Source organism: Pseudophryne corroboree, chromosome 6, assembly GCF_028390025.1.
Source record: "Pseudophryne corroboree isolate aPseCor3 chromosome 6, aPseCor3.hap2, whole genome shotgun sequence".
Taxonomy (NCBI): Eukaryota; Metazoa; Chordata; class Amphibia; order Anura; family Myobatrachidae; genus Pseudophryne; species Pseudophryne corroboree.
In genome coordinates, this window is record NC_086449.1 from 664,431,192 (window position 1) to 664,452,890 (window position 21,699).

The following is a 21,699-nucleotide window of genomic DNA, read 5'->3' on the forward strand; positions in this document are numbered from 1 at the left end:
ACAAAGAGAAAATAAAGCTATCTATTGGGTTTCACTAAAAAGTCCATTGGAAGACTTGACTATTGTTGTTAAAAGACATAGGCATTCATATTATAGAGCCGCAAACCACACTAGTAAAATAAAAACATGATAACATGGGATTCAATCCAATGACAGCCTTAATTTGATAGTGCAAACCCAACACCTTACTAACTGTGCTAACCAGACTGTGCATACCAGGCACATAATTTATCAGAGATTTAAGTGAATAAGCTACAGTGTCCAAGGTACTAAACATAATATATTCTATGGGGTGTCATAAGCAAGTCATTAGAATACTTTCCTACTAAATTTAAAAGACATAATCATTCAATATTTTAGTAAACAAAGAGAAAATAAAGCTATCTATTGGGTTTCACTAAAAAGTCCATTGAAAGACTTGCTTATTGTTGTTTAAAGACATAGGCATTCATATTATAGAGCTACAAACCACACTAGTAAAATAAAAACATGATAACATGGGTTTCGAACCAATGACAGTCTTAATTTAACAGTGCAAACCCAACACCTTACTAACTGTGCTGACCAGACTGTGCATTCCAGACATGCAATTTATCAGAGATTTAAGTTAATAAGCTACAGTATCCAAGGTACTAAACATAATATATTCTATTGGATGTCATAAGCAAGTCATTAGAATACTTTCCTACTAAATTTAAAAGACATAAGCATTCAATATTAGAGTAAACAAAGAGAAAATAAAGCTATATATTGGTTTTCACTAAAAAGTCCATTGGAAGACTTGACTATTGTCGTTAAAAGACATAGGCATTCATATTATAGAGCCACATACCACACTAGTAAAATAAAAACATGATAACATGGGATTCGAACCAATGACAGTCTTAATTTCATAGTGGTAACCCAACACCTTACAAACTGTGCTAACCAGACTGTGCTTGCCAGGCATGCAATTTATCAGAGATTTAAGTGAATAAGCTACAGTGTCCAAGGTACTAAACATAATATATTCTATGGGGTGTCATAAGCAAGTCATTAGAATACTTTCCTACTAAATTTATAAGACATAAGCATTCAATATTTTAGTAAACAAAGAGAAAATAAAGCTATCTATCGGGTTTCACTAAAAAGTCCATTGGAAGACTTGACTATTGTTGTTAAAAGACATAGGCATTCATATTATAGAGCCACAACCCACACTAGTAAAATAAAAACATGATTACATGGGATTCGAACCAATGACAGTTTTAATTTGATAGTGCAAACCCAACACCTTACTAACTGTACTAACCAAACTATGCATACCAGACGACAATTTATTAGAGATTTAAGTGAATAAGCTACAGTGTCCAAGGTACTAAACATAATATATTCTATGGGGTGTCATAAGCAAGTCATTAGAATACTTTCCTACTAAATTTACAAGACATAAGCATTCAATATTTGAGTAAACAAAGAGAAAATAAAGCTATCTATTGGGTTTCACTAAAAAGTCCATTGGAAGTCTTGACTATTGTTGTTAAAATACTTAGGCATTCATATTATAGAGCCACAAACCCCACTAGTAAAATAAAAACATGATAACATGGGATTCGGACCAATGACAGTCATAATTTCATAGTGCAAACACAACACCTTACTAACTGTGCTAACCAGACTGTGCATACCAGACGCACAATTTATCAGAAATTTAAGTGAATAAGCTACAGTTTCCAAGGTACTAAACATAATATATTCTATGGGGTGTCATAAGCAAGTCATTAGAATACTTGTCTACTAAATTTATAAGACATAAGCATTCAATATTTGAGTAAACAAAGAGAAAATAAAGCTATCTATTGGGTTTCACTAAAAAGTCCATAGGAAGACTTGACTATTGTTGTTAAAAGACATAGGCATTCATATTATAGAGCCACAAACCACACTAGTAAAATAAAAACATGATAACATGGGTTTCGAACCAATGACAGTGTTAATTTAACAGTGCAAACCCAACACCTTACTAACTGTGCTGACCAGACTGTGCATTCCAGACACGCAATTTATCAGAGATTTAAGTTAATAAGCTACAGTGTCCAAGGTACTAAACATAATATATTCTATTGGATGTCATAAGCAAGTCATTAGAATACTTTCCTACTAAATTTATAAGACATAAGCATTCAATATTTGAGTTAACAAAGAGAAAATAAAGCTATCTATTGGGTTTCACTAAAAAGTCCATTGGTAGACTTGACTATTGTTGTTAAAAGACATAGGCATTCATATTATAGAGCCACAAACCACACTAGTAAAATAAAAACATGATAACATGGAATTCGGACCAATGACAGTCATAATTTCATAGTGCAAACCCAACACCTTACTAACTGTGCTAACCAGACTGTGCATACCAGACGCACAATTTATCAGAGATTTAAGAGAATAAGCTACAGTATCCAAGGTACTAAACATAATATATTCTATGGGGTGTCATAAGCAAGTCATTAGAATACTTTCCTACTAAATTTATAAGACATAAGCATTCAATATTTGAGTAAACAAAGAGAAAATAAAGCTATCTATTGGGTTTCACTAAAAAGTCCATAGGAAGACTTGACTATTGTTGTTAAAAGACATAGGCATTCATATTATAGAGCCACAAACCACACTAGTAAAATAAAAACATGATAACATGGGATTCGATCCAACGACAGCCTTAATTTGATAGTGCAAACCCAACACCTTACTAACTGTGCTAACCAGACTGTGCATACCAGGCACATAATTTATCAGAGATTTAAGTGAATAAGCTACAGTGTCCAAGGTACTAAACATAATATATTCTATGGGGTGTCATAAGCAAGTCATTAGAATACTTTCCTACTAAATTTACAAGACATAAGCATTCAATATTTGAGTAAACAAAGAGAAAATAAAGCTATCTATTGGGTTTCACTAAAAAGTCCATTGGAAGACTTGACTATTGTTGTTAAAATACTTAGGCATTCATATTATAGAGCCACAAACCCCACTAGTAAAATAAAAACATGATAACATGGGATTCGGACCAATGACAGTCATAATTTCATAGTGCAAACACAACACCTTACTAACTGTGCTAACCAGACTGTGCATACCAGACGCACAATTTATCAGAAATTTAAGTGAATAAGCTACAGTTTCCAAGGTACTAAACATAATATATTCTATGGGGTGTCATAAGCAAGTCATTAGAATACTTGTCTACTAAATTTATAAGACATAAGCATTCAATATTTGAGTAAACAAAGAGAAAATAAAGCTATCTATTGGGTTTCACTAAAAAGTCCATAGGAAGACTTGACTATTGTTGTTAAAAGACATAGGCATTCATATTATAGAGCCACAAACCACACTAGTAAAATAAAAACATGATAACATGGGTTTCGAACCAATGACAGTGTTAATTTAACAGTGCAAACCCAACACCTTACTAACTGTGCTGACCAGACTGTGCATTCCAGACATGCAATTTATCAGAGATTTAAGTTAATAAGCTACAGTGTCCAAGGTACTAAACATAATATATTCTATTGGATGTCATAAGCAAGTCATTAGAATACTTTCCTACTAAATTTATAAGACATAAGCATTCAATATTTGAGTAAACAAAGAGAAAATAAAGCTATCTATTGGGTTTCACTAAAAAGTCCATTGGTAGACTTGACTATTGTTGTTAAAAGACATAGGCATTCATATTATAGAGCCACAAACCACACTAGTAAAATAAAAACATGATAACATGGAATTCGGACCAATGACAGTCATAATTTCATAGTGCAAACCCAACACCTTACTAACTGTGCTAACCAGACTGTGCATACCAGACGCACAATTTATCAGAGATTTAAGAGAATAAGCTACAGTATCCAAGGTACTAAACATAATATATTCTATGGGGTGTCATAAGCAAGTCATTAGAATACTTTCCTACTAAATTTATAAGACATAAGCATTCAATATTTGAGTAAACAAAGAGAAAATAAAGCTATCTATTGGGTTTCACTAAAAAGTCCATAGGAAGACTTGACTATTGTTGTTAAAAGACATAGGCATTCATATTATAGAGCCACAAACCACACTAGTAAAATAAAAACATGATAACATGGGATTCGATCCAACGACAGCCTTAATTTGATAGTGCAAACCCAACACCTTACTAACTGTGCTAACCAGACTGTGCATACCAGGCACATAATTTATCAGAGATTTAAGTGAATAAGCTACAGTGTCCAAGGTACTAAACATAATATATTCTATGGGGTGTCATAAGCAAGTCATTAGAATACTTTCCTACTAAATTTAAAAGACATAATCATTCAATATTTTAGTAAACAAAGAGAAAATAAAGCTATCTATTGGGTTTCACTAAAAAGTCCATTGGAAGACTTGCCTATTGTCGTTAAAAGACATAGGCATTCATATTATAGAGCCACATACCACACTAGTAAAATAAAAACATGATAACATGGGATTCGAACCAATGACAGTCTTAATTTCATAGTGGTAACCCAACACCTTACAAACTGTGCTAACCAGACTGTGCATGCCAGACATGCAATTTATCAGAGATTTAAGTGAATAAGCTACAGTGTCCAAGGTACTAAACATAATATATTCTATGGGGTGTCATAAGCAAGTCATTAGAATACTTTCTTACTAAATTTAAAAGACATAATCATTCAATATTTTAGTAAACAAAGAGAAAATAAAGCTATCTATTGGTTTTCACTAAAAAGTCCATTGAAAGACTTGACTATTGTTGTTAAAAGACATAGGCATTCATATTATATAGCCACAAACCACACTAGTAAAATAAAAACATGATAACATGGGATTCAATCCAATGACAGTCTTAATTTGATAGTGCAAACCCAACACCTTACTAACTGTGCTAACCAGACTGTGCATACCAGGCACATAATTTATCAGAGATTTAAGTTAATAAGCTACAGTGTCCAAGGTACTAAACATAATATATTCTATCGGATGTCATAAACAAGTCATTAGAATACTTTCCTACTAAATTTATAAGACATAAGCATTCAATATTTGAGTAAACAAAGAGAAAATAAAGCTATCTATTGGGTTTCACTAAAAAGTCCATTGGTAGACTTGACTATTGTTGTTAAAAGACATAGGCATTCATATTATAGAGCCACAAACCACACTAGTAAAATAAAAACATGATAACATGGGATTCGGACCAATGACAGTCATAATTTCAAAGTGCAAACACAACACCTTACTAACTGTGCTAACCAGACCGTGCATGCCAGACATGCAATTTATCAGAGATTTAAGTGAATAAGCTACAGTGTCCAAGGTACTAAACATAATATATTCTATGGGGTGTCATAAGCAAGTCATTAGAATACTTTCCTACTAAATTTATAAGACATAAGCATTCAATATTTTAGTAAACAAAGAGAAAATAAAGCTATCTATTGGGTTTCACTAAAAAGTCCATTGGAAGACTTGACTATTGTTGTTAAAAGACATAGTCATTCATATTATAGAGCCACAAACCACATTAGTAAAATAAAAACATGATAACATGGGATTAGATCCAATGACAGTCTTAAATTAACAGTGCAAACCCAACACCTTACTAACTGTGCTGACCAGACTGTGCATACCAGGCACATAATTTATCAGAGATTTAAGTGAATAAGCTACAGTGTCCAAGGTACTAAACATAATATATTCTATGGGGTGTCATAAGCAAGTCATTAGAATACTTTCTTACTAAATTTAAAAGACATAATCATTCAATATTTTAGTAAACAAAGAGAAAATAAAGCTATCTATTGGGTTTCACTAAAAAGTCCATTGGAAGACTTGACTATTGTTGTTAAAATACTTAGGCATTCATATTATAGAGCCACAAACCCCACTAGTAAAATAAAAACATGATAACATGGGATTAGATCCAATGACAGTCTTAATTTAACAGTGCAAACCCAACACCTTACTAACTGTGCTGACCAGACTGTGCAGTCCAGACACGCAATTTATCAGAGATTTAAGTTAATAAGCTACAGTGTCCAAGGTACTAAACATATTATATTCTATCGGATGTCATAAGCAAGTCATTAGAATACTTTCCTACTAAATTTATAAGACATAAGCATTCAATATTTGAGTAAACAAAGAGAAAATAAAGCTATCTATTGGTTTTCACTAAAAAGTCCATTGGAAGACTTGACTATTGTCGTTAAAAGACATAGGCATTCATATTATAGAGCCACATACCACACTAGTAAAATAAAAACATGATAACATGGGATTCGAACCAATGACAGTCTTAATTTCATAGTGGTAACCCAACACCTTACAAACTGTGCTAACCAGACTGTGCATGCCAGACATGCAATTTATCAGAGATTTAAGTGAATAAGCTACAGTGTCCAAGGTACTAAACATAATATATTCTATGGGGTGTCATAAGCAAGTCATTAGAATACTTTCCTACTAAATTTATAAGACATAAGCATTCAATATTTGAGTAAACAAAGAGAAAATAAAGCTATCTATTGGGTTTCACTAAAAAGTCCATTGGAAGACTTGACTATTGTTGTTAAAAGACATAGGCATTCATATTATAGAGCCACAACCCACACTAGTAAAATAAAAACATGATTACATGGGATTCGAACCAATGACAGTTTTAATTTGATAGTGCAAACCCAACACCTTACTAACTGTACTAACCAAACTGTGCATACCAGACGACAATTTATTAGAGATTTAAGTGAATAAGCTACAGTGTCCAAGGTACTAAACATAATATATTCTATGGGGTGTCATAAGCAAGTCATTAGAATACTTTCCTACTAAATTTACAAGACATAAGCATTCAATATTTGAGTAAACAAAGAGAAAATAAAGCTATCTATTGGGTTTCACTAAAAAGTCCATTGGAAGACTTGACTATTGTTGTTAAAATACTTAGGCATTCATATTATAGAGCCACAAACCCCACTAGTAAAATAAAAACATGATAACATGGGATTCGGACCAATGACAGTCATAATTTCATAGTGCAAACACAACACCTTACTAACTGTGCTAACCAGACTGTGCATACCAGACGCACAATTTATCAGAAATTTAAGTGAATAAGCTACAGTTTCCAAGGTACTAAACATAATATATTCTATTGGATGTCATAAGCAAGTCATTAGAATACTTTCCTACTAAATTTATAAGACATAAGCATTCAATATTTGAGTAAACAAAGAGAAAATAAAGCTATCTATTGGGTTTCACTAAAAAGTCCATTGGTAGACTTGACTATTGTTGTTAAAAGACATAGGCATTCATATTATAGAGCCACAAACCACACTAGTAAAATAAAAACATGATAACATGGAATTCGGACCAATGACAGTCATAATTTCATAGTGCAAACCCAACACCTTACTAACTATGCTAACCAGACTGTGCATACCAGACGCACAATTTATCAGAGATTTAAGAGAATAAGCTACAGTATCCAAGGTACTAAACATAATATATTCTATGGGGTGTCATAAGCAAGTCATTAGAATACTTTCCTACTAAATTTATAAGACATAAGCATTCAATATTTGAGTAAACAAAGAGAAAATAAAGCTATCTATTGGGTTTCACTAAAAAGTCCATAGGAAGACTTGACTATTGTTGTTAAAAGACATAGGCATTCATATTATAGAGCCACAAACCACACTAGTAAAATAAAAACATGATAACATGGGATTCGATCCAACGACAGCCTTAATTTGATAGTGCAAACCCAACACCTTACTAACTGTGCTAACCAGACTGTGCATACCAGGCACATAATTTATCAGAGATTTAAGTGAATAAGCTACAGTGTCCGAGGTACTAAACATAATATATTCTATCGGATGTCATAAGCAAGTCATTAGAATACTTTCCTACTAAATTTATAAGACATAAGCATTCAATATTTGAGTAAACAAAGAGAAAATAAAGCTATCTATTGGGTTTCACTAAAAAGTCCATTGGTAGACTTGACTATTGTTGTTAAAAGACATAGGCATTCATATTATAGAGCCACAAACCACACTAGTAAAATAAAAACATGATAACATGGAATTCGGACCAATGACAGTCATAATTTCATAGTGCAAACACAACACCTTACTAACTGTGCTAACCAGACTGTGCATACCAGACGCACAATTTATCAGAAATTTAAGTGAATAAGCTACAGTTTCCAAGGTACTAAACATAATATATTCTATGGGGTGTCATAAGCAAGTCATTAGAATACTTGTCTACTAAATTTATAAGACATAAGCATTCAATATTTGAGTAAACAAAGAGAAAATAAAGCTATCTATTGGGTTTCACTAAAAAGTCCATAGGAAGACTTGACTATTGTTGTTAAAAGACATAGGCATTCATATTATAGAGCCACAAACCACACTAGTAAAATAAAAACATGATAACATGGGTTTCGAACCAATGACAGTCTTAATTTAACAGTGCAAACCCAACACCTTACTAACTGTGCTGACTAGACTGTGCATTCCAGACACGCAATTTATCAGAGATTTAAGTTAATAAGCTACAGTGTCCAAGGTACTAAACATAATATATTCTATTGGATGTCATAAGCAAGTCATTAGAATACTTTCCTACTAAATTTATAAGACATAAGCATTCAATATTTGAGTAAACAAAGAGAAAATAAAGCTATCTATTGGGTTTCACTAAAAAGTCCATTGGTAGACTTGACTATTGTTGTTAAAAGACATAGGCATTCATATTATAGAGCCACAAACCACACTAGTAAAATAAAAACATGATAACATGGAATTCGGAACAATGACAGTCATAATTTCATAGTGCAAACCCAACACCTTACTAACTGTGCTAACCAGACTGTGCATACCAGGCACATAATTTATCAGAGATTTAAGTGAATAAGCTACAGAGTCCAAGGTACTAAACATAATATATTTTATGGGGTGTCATAAGCAAGTCATTAGAATACTTTCCTACTAAATTTAAAAGACATAAGCATTCAATATTTTAGTAAACAAAGAGAAAATAAAGCTATCTATTGGGTTTCACTAAAAAGTCCATTGAAAGACTTGACTATTGTTGTTAAAAGACATAGGCATTCATATTATAGAGCCACAAACCACACTAGTAAAATAAAAACATGATAACATGGGATTAGATCCAATGACAGTCTTAATTTAACAGTGCAAACCCAACACCTTACTAACTGTGCTAACCAGACTGTGCAGTCCAGACACGCAAATTATCAGAGATTTAAGTTAATAAGCTACAGTGTCCAAGGTACTAAACATAATATATTCTATTGGATGTCATAAGCAAGTCATTAGAATACTTTCCTACTAAATTTATAAGACATAAGCATTCAATATTTGAGTAAACAAAGAGAAAATAAAGCTATCTATTGGGTTTCACTAAAAAGTCCATTGGTAGACTTGACTATTGTTGTTAAAAGACATAGGCATTCATATTATAGAGCCACAAACCACACTAGTAAAATAAAAACATGATAACATGGGATTCGGACCAATGACAGTCATAATTTCATAGTGCAAACACAACACCTTACTAACTGTGCTAACCAGACCGTGCATACAAGATGTGAAATTTATCAGAGATTTAAGTGAAAAAGCTACAGTGTCCAAGGTACTAAACATAATATATTCTATGGGGTGTCATATGCAAGTCATTAGAATACTTTCCTACTAAATTTAAAAGACATAAGCATTCAATATTTTAGTAAACAAAGAGAAAATAAAGCTATCTATTGGGTTTCACTAAAAAGTCCTTTGGAAGACTTGACTATTGTCGTTAAAAGACATAGGCATTCATATTATAGAGCCACATACCACACTAGTAAAATAAAAACATGATAACATGGGATTCGAACCAATGACAGTCTTTATTTCATAGTGGTAACCCAACACCTTACAAGCTGTGCTAACCAGACTGTGCGTGCCAGGCATGCAATTTATCAGAGATTTAAGTGAATAAGCTACAGTGTCCAAGGTACTAAACATAATATATTCTATGGGGTGTCATAAGCAAGTCAGAATACTTTCCTACTAAATTTATAAGACATAAGCATTCAATATTTTAGTAAACAAAGAGAAAATAAAGCTATCTATTGGGTTTCACTAAAAAGTCCATTGGAAGACTTGACTATTGTTGTTAAAAGACATAGGCATTCATATTATAGAGCCGCAAACCACACTAGTAAAATAAAAACATGATAACATGGGATTCAATCCAATGACAGCCTTAATTTGATAGTGCAAACCCAACACCTTACTAACTGTGCTAACCAGACTGTGCATACCAGGCACATAATTTATCAGAGATTTAAGTGAATAAGCTACAGTGTCCAAGGTACTAAACATAATATATTCTATGGGGTGTCATAAGCAAGTCATTAGAATACTTTCCTACTAAATTTAAAAGACATAATCATTCAATATTTTAGTAAACAAAGAGAAAATAAAGCTATCTATTGGGTTTCACTAAAAAGTCCATTGAAAGACTTGCTTATTGTTGTTTAAAGACATAGGCATTCATATTATAGAGCTACAAACCACACTAGTAAAATAAAAACATGATAACATGGGTTTCGAACCAATGACAGTCTTAATTTAACAGTGCAAACCCAACACCTTACTAACTGTGCTGACCAGACTGTGCATTCCAGACATGCAATTTATCAGAGATTTAAGTTAATAAGCTACAGTATCCAAGGTACTAAACATAATATATTCTATTGGATGTCATAAGCAAGTCATTAGAATACTTTCCTACTAAATTTATAAGACATAAGCATTCAATATTAGAGTAAACAAAGAGAAAATAAAGCTATATATTGGTTTTCACTAAAAAGTCCATTGGAAGACTTGACTATTGTCGTTAAAAGACATAGGCATTCATATTATAGAGCCACATACCACACTAGTAAAATAAAAACATGATAACATGGGATTCGAACCAATGACAGTCTTAATTTCATAGTGGTAACCCAACACCTTACAAACTGTGCTAACCAGACTGTGCTTGCCAGACATGCAATTTATCAGAGATTTAAGTGAATAAGCTACAGTGTCCAAGGTACTAAACATAATATATTCTATGGGGTGTCATAAGCAAGTCATTAGAATACTTTCCTACTAAATTTATAAGACATAAGCATTCAATATTTTAGTAAACAAAGAGAAAATAAAGCTATCTATCGGGTTTCACTAAAAAGTCCATTGGAAGACTTGACTATTGTTGTTAAAAGACATAGGCATTCATATTATAGAGCCACAACCCACACTAGTAAAATAAAAACATGATTACATGGGATTCGAACCAATGACAGTTTTAATTTGATAGTGCAAACCCAACACCTTACTAACTGTACTAACCAAACTGTGCATACCAGATGACAATTTATTAGAGATTTAAGTGAATAAGCTACAGTGTCCAAGGTACTAAACATAATATATTCTATGGGGTGTCATAAGCAAGTCATTAGAATACTTTCCTACTAAATTTACAAGACATAAGCATTCAATATTTGAGTAAACAAAGAGAAAATAAAGCTATCTATTGGGTTTCACTAAAAAGTCCATTGGAAGACTTGACTATTGTTGTTAAAATACTTAGGCATTCATATTATAGAGCCACAAACCCCACTAGTAAAATAAAAACATGATAACATGGGATTCGGACCAATGACAGTCATAATTTCATAGTGCAAACACAACACCTTACTAACTGTGCTAACCAGACTGTGCATACCAGACGCACAATTTATCAGAAATTTAAGTGAATAAGCTACAGTTTCCAAGGTACTAAACATAATATATTCTATGGGGTGTCATAAGCAAGTCATTAGAATACTTGTCTACTAAATTTATAAGACATAAGCATTCAATATTTGAGTAAACAAAGAGAAAATAAAGCTATCTATTGGGTTTCACTAAAAAGTCCATAGGAAGACTTGACTATTGTTGTTAAAAGACATAGGCATTCATATTATAGAGCCACAAACCACACTAGTAAAATAAAAACATGATAACATGGGTTTCGAACCAATGACAGTGTTAATTTAACAGTGCAAACCCAACACCTTACTAACTGTGCTGACCAGACTGTGCATTCCAGACACGCAATTTATCAGAGATTTAAGTTAATAAGCTACAGTGTCCAAGGTACTAAACATAATATATTCTATTGGATGTCATAAGCAAGTCATTAGAATACTTTCCTACTAAATTTATAAGACATAAGCATTCAATATTTGAGTAAACAAAGAGAAAATAAAGCTATCTATTGGGTTTCACTAAAAAGTCCATTGGTAGACTTGACTATTGTTGTTAAAAGACATAGGCATTCATATTATAGAGCCACAAACCACACTAGTAAAATAAAAACATGATAACATGGAATTCGGACCAATGACAGTCATAATTTCATAGTGCAAACCCAACACCTTACTAACTGTGCTAACCAGACTGTGCATACCAGACGCACAATTTATCAGAGATTTAAGAGAATAAGCTACAGTATCCAAGGTACTAAACATAATATATTCTATGGGGTGTCATAAGCAAGTCATTAGAATACTTTCCTACTAAATTTATAAGACATAAGCATTCAATATTTGAGTAAACAAAGAGAAAATAAAGCTATCTATTGGGTTTCACTAAAAAGTCCATAGGAAGACTTGACTATTGTTGTTAAAAGACATAGGCATTCATATTATAGAGCCACAAACCACACTAGTAAAATAAAAACATGATAACATGGGATTCGATCCAACGACAGCCTTAATTTGATAGTGCAAACCCAACACCTTACTAACTGTGCTAACCAGACTGTGCATACCAGGCACATAATTTATCAGAGATTTAAGTGAATAAGCTACAGTGTCCAAGGTACTAAACATAATATATTCTATGGGGTGTCATAAGCAAGTCATTAGAATACTTTCCTACTAAATTTACAAGACATAAGCATTCAATATTTGAGTAAACAAAGAGAAAATAAAGCTATCTATTGGGTTTCACTAAAAAGTCCATTGGAAGACTTGACTATTGTTGTTAAAATACTTAGGCATTCATATTATAGAGCCACAAACCCACTAGTAAAATAAAAACATGATAACATGGGATTCGGACCAATGACAGTCATAATTTCATAGTGCAAACACAACACCTTACTAACTGTGCTAACCAGACTGTGCATACCAGACGCACAATTTATCAGAAATTTAAGTGAATAAGCTACAGTTTCCAAGGTACTAAACATAATATATTCTATGGGGTGTCATAAGCAAGTCATTAGAATACTTGTCTACTAAATTTATAAGACATAAGCATTCAATATTTGAGTAAACAAAGAGAAAATAAAGCTATCTATTGGGTTTCACTAAAAAGTCCATAGGAAGACTTGACTATTGTTGTTAAAAGACATAGGCATTCATATTATAGAGCCACAAACCACACTAGTAAAATAAAAACATGATAACATGGGTTTCGAACCAATGACAGTGTTAATTTAACAGTGCAAACCCAACACCTTACTAACTGTGCTGACCAGACTGTGCATTCCAGACACGCAATTTATCAGAGATTTAAGTTAATAAGCTACAGTGTCCAAGGTACTAAACATAATATATTCTATTGGATGTCATAAGCAAGTCATTAGAATACTTTCCTACTAAATTTATAAGACATAAGCATTCAATATTTGAGTAAACAAAGAGAAAATAAAGCTATCTATTGGGTTTCACTAAAAAGTCCATTGGTAGACTTGACTATTGTTGTTAAAAGACATAGGCATTCATATTATAGAGCCACAAACCACACTAGTAAAATAAAAACATGATAACATGGAATTCGGACCAATGACAGTCATAATTTCATAGTGCAAACCCAACACCTTACTAACTGTGCTAACCAGACTGTGCATACCAGACGCACAATTTATCAGAGATTTAAGAGAATAAGCTACAGTATCCAAGGTACTAAACATAATATATTCTATGGGGTGTCATAAGCAAGTCATTAGAATACTTTCCTACTAAATTTATAAGACATAAGCATTCAATATTTGAGTAAACAAAGAGAAAATAAAGCTATCTATTGGGTTTCACTAAAAAGTCCATAGGAAGACTTGACTATTGTTGTTAAAAGACATAGGCATTCATATTATAGAGCCACAAACCACACTAGTAAAATAAAAACATGATAACATGGGATTCGATCCAACGACAGCCTTAATTTGATAGTGCAAACCCAACACCTTACTAACTGTGCTAACCAGACTGTGCATACCAGGCACATAATTTATCAGAGATTTAAGTGAATAAGCTACAGTGTCCAAGGTACTAAACATAATATATTCTATGGGGTGTCATAAGCAAGTCATTAGAATACTTTCCTACTAAATTTAAAAGACATAATCATTCAATATTTTAGTAAACAAAGAGAAAATAAAGCTATCTATTGGGTTTCACTAAAAAGTCCATTGGAAGACTTGCCTATTGTCGTTAAAAGACATAGGCATTCATATTATAGAGCCACATACCACACTAGTAAAATAAAAACATGATAACATGGGATTCGAACCAATGACAGTCTTAATTTCATAGTGGTAACCCAACACCTTACAAACTGTGCTAACCAGACTGTGCATGCCAGACATGCAATTTATCAGAGATTTAAGTGAATAAGCTACAGTGTCCAAGGTACTAAACATAATATATTCTATGGGGTGTCATAAGCAAGTCATTAGAATACTTTCTTACTAAATTTAAAAGACATAATCATTCAATATTTTAGTAAACAAAGAGAAAATAAAGCTATCTATTGGTTTTCACTAAAAAGTCCATTGAAAGACTTGACTATTGTTGTTAAAAGACATAGGCATTCATATTATATAGCCACAAACCACACTAGTAAAATAAAAACATGATAACATGGGATTCAATCCAATGACAGTCTTAATTTGATAGTGCAAACCCAACACCTTACTAACTGTGCTAACCAGACTGTGCATACCAGGCACATAATTTATCAGAGATTTAAGTTAATAAGCTACAGTGTCCAAGGTACTAAACATAATATATTCTATCGGATGTCATAAACAAGTCATTAGAATACTTTCCTACTAAATTTATAAGACATAAGCATTCAATATTTGAGTAAACAAAGAGAAAATAAAGCTATCTATTGGGTTTCACTAAAAAGTCCATTGGTAGACTTGACTATTGTTGTTAAAAGACATAGGCATTCATATTATAGAGCCACAAACCACACTAGTAAAATAAAAACATGATAACATGGGATTCGGACCAATGACAGTCATAATTTCAAAGTGCAAACACAACACCTTACTAACTGTGCTAACCAGACCGTGCATGCCAGACATGCAATTTATCAGAGATTTAAGTGAATAAGCTACAGTGTCCAAGGTACTAAACATAATATATTCTATGGGGTGTCATAAGCAAGTCATTAGAATACTTTCCTACTAAATTTATAAGACATAAGCATTCAATATTTTAGTAAACAAAGAGAAAATAAAGCTATCTATTGGGTTTCACTAAAAAGTCCATTGGAAGACTTGACTATTGTTGTTAAAAGACATAGGCATTCATATTATAGAGCCACAAACCACACTAGTAAAATAAAAACATGATAACATGGGATTAGATCCAATGACAGTCTTAAATTAACAGTGCAAACCCAACACCTTACTAACTGTGCTGACCAGACTGTGCATACCAGGCACATAATTTATCAGAGATTTAAGTGAATAAGCTACAGTGTCCAAGGTACTAAACATAATATATTCTATGGGGTGTCATAAGCAAGTCATTAGAATACTTTCTTACTAAATTTAAAAGACATAATCATTCAATATTTTAGTAAACAAAGAGAAAATAAAGCTATCTATTGGGTTTCACTAAAAAGTCCATAGGAAGACTTGACTATTGTTGTTAAAAGACATAGGCATTCATATTATAGAGCCACAAACCACACTAGTAAAATAAAAACATAATAACATGGGATTCGATCCAACGACAGCCTTAATTTGATAGTGCAAACCCAACACCTTACTAACTGTGCTAACCAGACTGTGCATACCAGGCACATAATTTATCAGAGATTTAAGTGAATAAGCTACAGTGTCCAAGGTACTAAACATAATATATTCTATGGGGTGTCATAAGCAAGTCATTAGAATACTTTCCTACTAAATTTAAAAGACATAATCATTCAATATTTTAGTAAACAAAGAGAAAATAAAGCTATCTATTGGGTTTCACTAAAAAGTCCATTGGAAGACTTGCCTATTGTCGTTAAAAGACATAGGCATTCATATTATAGAGCCACATACCACACTAGTAAAATAAAAACATGATAACATGGGATTCGAACCAATGACAGTCTTAATTTCATAGTGGTAACCCAACACCTTACAAACTGTGCAAACCAGACTGTGCATGCCAGACATGCAATTTATCAGAGATTTAAGTGAATAAGCTACAGTGTCCAAGGTACTAAACATAATATATTCTATGGGGTGTCATAAGCAAGTCATTAGAATACTTTCTTACTAAATTTAAAAGACATAATCATTCAATATTTTAGTAAACAAAGAGAAAATAAAGCTATCTATTGGTTTTCACTAAAAAGTCCATTGAAAGACTTGACTATTGTTGTTAAAAGACATAGGCATTCATATTATATAGCCACAAACCACACTAGTAAAATAAAAACATGATAACATGGGATTCAATCCAATGACAGTCTTAATTTGATAGTGCAAACCCAACACCTTACTAACTGTGCTAACCAGACTGTGCATACCAGGCACATAATTTATCAGAGATTTAAGTTAATAAGCTACAGTGTCCAAGGTACTAAACATAATATATTCTATCGGATGTCATAAACAAGTCATTAGAATACTTTCCTACTAAATTTATAAGACATAAGCATTCAATATTTGAGTAAACAAAGAGAAAATAAAGCTATCTATTGGGTTTCACTAAAAAGTCCATTGGTAGACTTGACTATTGTTGTTAAAAGACATAGGCATTCATATTATAGAGCCACAAACCACACTAGTAAAATAAAAACATGATAACATGGGATTCGGACCAATGACAGTCATAATTTCAAAGTGCAAACACAACACCTTACTAACTGTGCTAACCAGACCGTGCATGCCAGACATGCAATTTATCAGAGATTTAAGTGAATAAGCTACAGTGTCCAAGGTACTAAACATAATATATTCTATGGGGTGTCATAAGCAAGTCATTAGAATACTTTCCTACTAAATTTATAAGACATAAGCATTCAATATTTTAGTAAACAAAGAGAAAATAAAGCTATCTATTGGGTTTCACTAAAAAGTCCATTGGAAGACTTGACTATTGTTGTTAAAAGACATAGGCATTCATATTATAGAGCCACAAACCACACTAGTAAAATAAAAACATGATAACATGGGATTAGATCCAATGACAGTCTTAAATTAACAGTGCAAACCCAACACCTTACTAACTGTGCTGACCAGACTGTGCATACCAGGCACATAATTTATCAGAGATTTAAGTGAATAAGCTACAGTGTCCAAGGTACTAAACATAATATATTCTATGGGGTGTCATAAGCAAGTCATTAGAATACTTTCTTACTAAATTTAAAAGACATAATCATTCAATATTTTAGTAAACAAAGAGAAAATAAAGCTATCTATTGGGTTTCACTAAAAAGTCCATTGGAAGACTTGACTATTGTTGTTAAAAGACATAGGCATTCATATTATAGAGCCACAAACCACACTAGTAAAATAAAAACATGATAACATGGGATTAGATCCAATGACAGTCTTAATTTAACAGTGCAAACCCAACACCTTACTAACTGTGCTGACCAGACTGTGCAGTCCAGACATGCAATTTATCAGAGATTTAAGTTAAATAGCTACAGTGTCCAAGGTACTAAACATATTATATTCTATCGGATGTCATAAGCAAGTCATTAGAATACTTTCCTACTAAATTTATAAGACATAAGCATTCAATATTTGAGTAAACAAAGAGAAAATAAAGCTATCTATTGGTTTTCACTAAAAAGTCCATTGGAAGACTTGACTATTGTCGTTAAAAGACATAGGCATTCATATTATAGAGCCACATACCACACTAGTAAAATAAAAACATGATAACATGGGATTCGAACCAATGACAGTCTTAATTTCATAGTGGTAACCCAACACCTTACAAACTGTGCTAACCAGACTGTGCATGCCAGACATGCAATTTATCAGAGATTTAAGTGAATAAGCTACAGTGTCCAAGGTACTAAACATAATATATTCTATGGGGTGTCATAAGCAAGTCATTAGAATACTTTCCTAATAAATTTATAAGACATAAGCATTCAATATTTGAGTAAACAAAGAGAAAATAAAGCTATCTATTGGGTTTCACTAAAAAGTCCATTGGAAGACTTGACTATTGTTGTTAAAAGACATAGGCATTCATATTATAGAGCCACAACCCACACTAGTAAAATAAAAACATGATTACATGGGATTCGAACCAATGACAGTTTTAATTTGATAGTGCAAACCCAACACCTTACTAACTGTACTAACCAAACTGTGCATACCAGACGACAATTTATTAGAGATTTAAGTGAATAAGCTACAGTGTCCAAGGTACTAAACATAATATATTCTATGGGGTGTCATAAGCAAGTCATTAGAATACTTTCCTACTAAATTTACAAGACATAAGCATTCAATATTTGAGTAAACAAAGAGAAAATAAAGCTATCTATTGGGTTTCACTAAAAAGTCCATTGGAAGACTTGACTATTGTTGTTAAAATACTTAGGCATTCATATTATAGAGCCACAAACCCCACTAGTAAAATAAAAACATGATAACATGGGATTCGGACCAATGACAGTCATAATTTCATAGTGCAAACACAACACCTTACTAACTGTGCTAACCAGACTGTGCATACCAGACGCACAATTTATCAGAAATTTAAGTGAATAAGCTACAGTTTCCAAGGTACTAAACATAATATATTCTATTGGATGTCATAAGCAAGTCATTAGAATACTTTCCTACTAAATTTATAAGACATAAGCATTCAATATTTGAGTAAACAAAGAGAAAATAAAGCTATCTATTGGGTTTCACTAAAAAGTCCATTGGTAGACTTGACTATTGTTGTTAAAAGACATAGGCATTCATATTATAGAGCCACAAACCACACTAGTAAAATAAAAACATGATAACATGGAATTCGGACCAATGACAGTCATAATTTCATAGTGCAAACCCAACACCTTACTAACTATGCTAACCAGACTGTGCATACCAGACGCACAATTTATCAGAGATTTAAGAGAATAAGCTACAGTATCCAAGGTACTAAACATAATATATTCTATGGGGTGTCATAAGCAAGTCATTAGAATACTTTCCTACTAAATTTATAAGACATAAGCATTCAATATTTGAGTAAACAAAGAGAAAATAAAGCTATCTATTGGGTTTCACTAAAAAGTCCATAGGAAGACTTGACTATTGTTGTTAAAAGACATAGGCATTCATATTATAGAGCCACAAACCACACTAGTAAAATAAAAACATGATAACATGGGATTCGATCCAACGACAGCCTTAATTTGATAGTGCAAACCCAACACCTTACTAACTGTGCTAACCAGACTGTGCATACCAGGCACATAATTTATCAGAGATTTAAGTGAATAAGCTACAGTGTCCAAGGTACTAAACATAATATATTCTATGGGGTGTCATAAGCAAGTCATTAGAATACTTTCCTACTAAATTTAAAAGACATAATCATTCAATATTTTAGTAAACAAAGAGAAAATAAAGCTATCTATTGGTTTTCACTAAAAAGTCCATTGGAAGACTTGACTATTGTTGTTAAAAGACATAGGCATTCATATTATATAGCCACAAACCACACTAGTAAAATAAAAACATGATAACATGGGATTCGATCCAATGACAGTCTTAATTTGATAGTGCAAACCCAACACCTTACTAACTGTGCTAACCAGACTGTGCATACCAGGCACATAATTTATCAGAGATTTAAGTGAATAAGCTACAGAGTCCAAGGTACTAAACATAATATATTTTATGGGGTGTCATAAGCAAGTCATTAGAATACTTTCCTACTAAATTTAAAAGACATAAGCATTCAATATTTTAGTAAACAAAGAGAAAATAAAGCTATCTATTGGGTTTCACTAAAAAGTCCATTGAAAGACTTGACTATTGTTGTTAAAAGACATAGGCATTCATATTATAGAGCCACAAACCACACTAGTAAAATAAAAACATGATAACATGGGATTAGATCCAATGACAGTCTTAATTTAACAGTGCAAACCCAACACCTTACTAACTGTGCTTACCAGACTGTGCAGTCCAGACACGCAATTTATCAGAGATTTAAGTTAATAAGCTACAGTGTCCAAGGTACTAAACATAATATATTCTATCGGATGTCATAAACAAGTCATTAGAATACTTTCCTACTAAATTTATAAGACATAAGCATTCAATATTTGAGTAAACAAAGAGAAAATAAAGCTATCTATTGGGTTTCACTAAAAAGTCCATTGGTAGACTTGACTATTGTTGTTAAAAGACATAGGCATTCATATTATAGAGCCACAAACCCCACTAGTAAAATAAAAACATGATAACATGGGATTCGGACCAATGACAGTCATAATTTCATAGTGCAAACACAACACCTTACTAACTGTGCTAACCAGACCGTGCATACAAGATGTGCAATTTATCAGAGATTTAAGTGAAAAAGCTACAGTGTCCAAGGTACTAAACATAATATATTCTATGGGGTGTCATATGGAAGTCATTAGAATACTTTCCTACTAAATTTAAAAGACATAATCATTCAATATTTTAGTAAACAAAGAGAAAATAAAGCTATCTATTGGGTTTCACTAAAAAGTCCTTTGGAAGACTTGACTATTGTCGTTAAAAGACATAGGCATTCATATTATAGAGCCACATACCACACTAGTAAAATAAAAACATGATAACATGGGATTCGAACCAGTGACAGTCTTTATTTCATAGTGGTAACCCAACACCTTACAAACTGTGCTAACCAGACTGTGCATGCCAGACATGCAATTTATCAGAGATTTAAGTGAATAAGCTACAGTGTCCAAGGTACTAAACATAATATATTCTATGGGGTGTCATAAGCAAGTCATTAGAATACTTTCCTACTAAATTTATAAGACATAAGCATTCAATATTTTAGTAAACAAAGAGAAAATAAAGCTATCTATTGGGTTTCACTAAAAAGTCCATTGGAAGACTTGACTATTGTTGTTAAAAGACATAGGCATTCATATTATAGAGCCACAAACCACACTAGTAAAATAAAAACATGATAACATGGGATTAGATCCAATGACAGTCTTAAATTAACAGTGCAAACCCAACACCTTACTAACTGTGCTGACCAGACTGTGCATACCAGGCACATAATTTATCAGAGATTTAAGTGAATAAGCTACAGTGTCCAAGGTACTAAACATAATATATTCTATG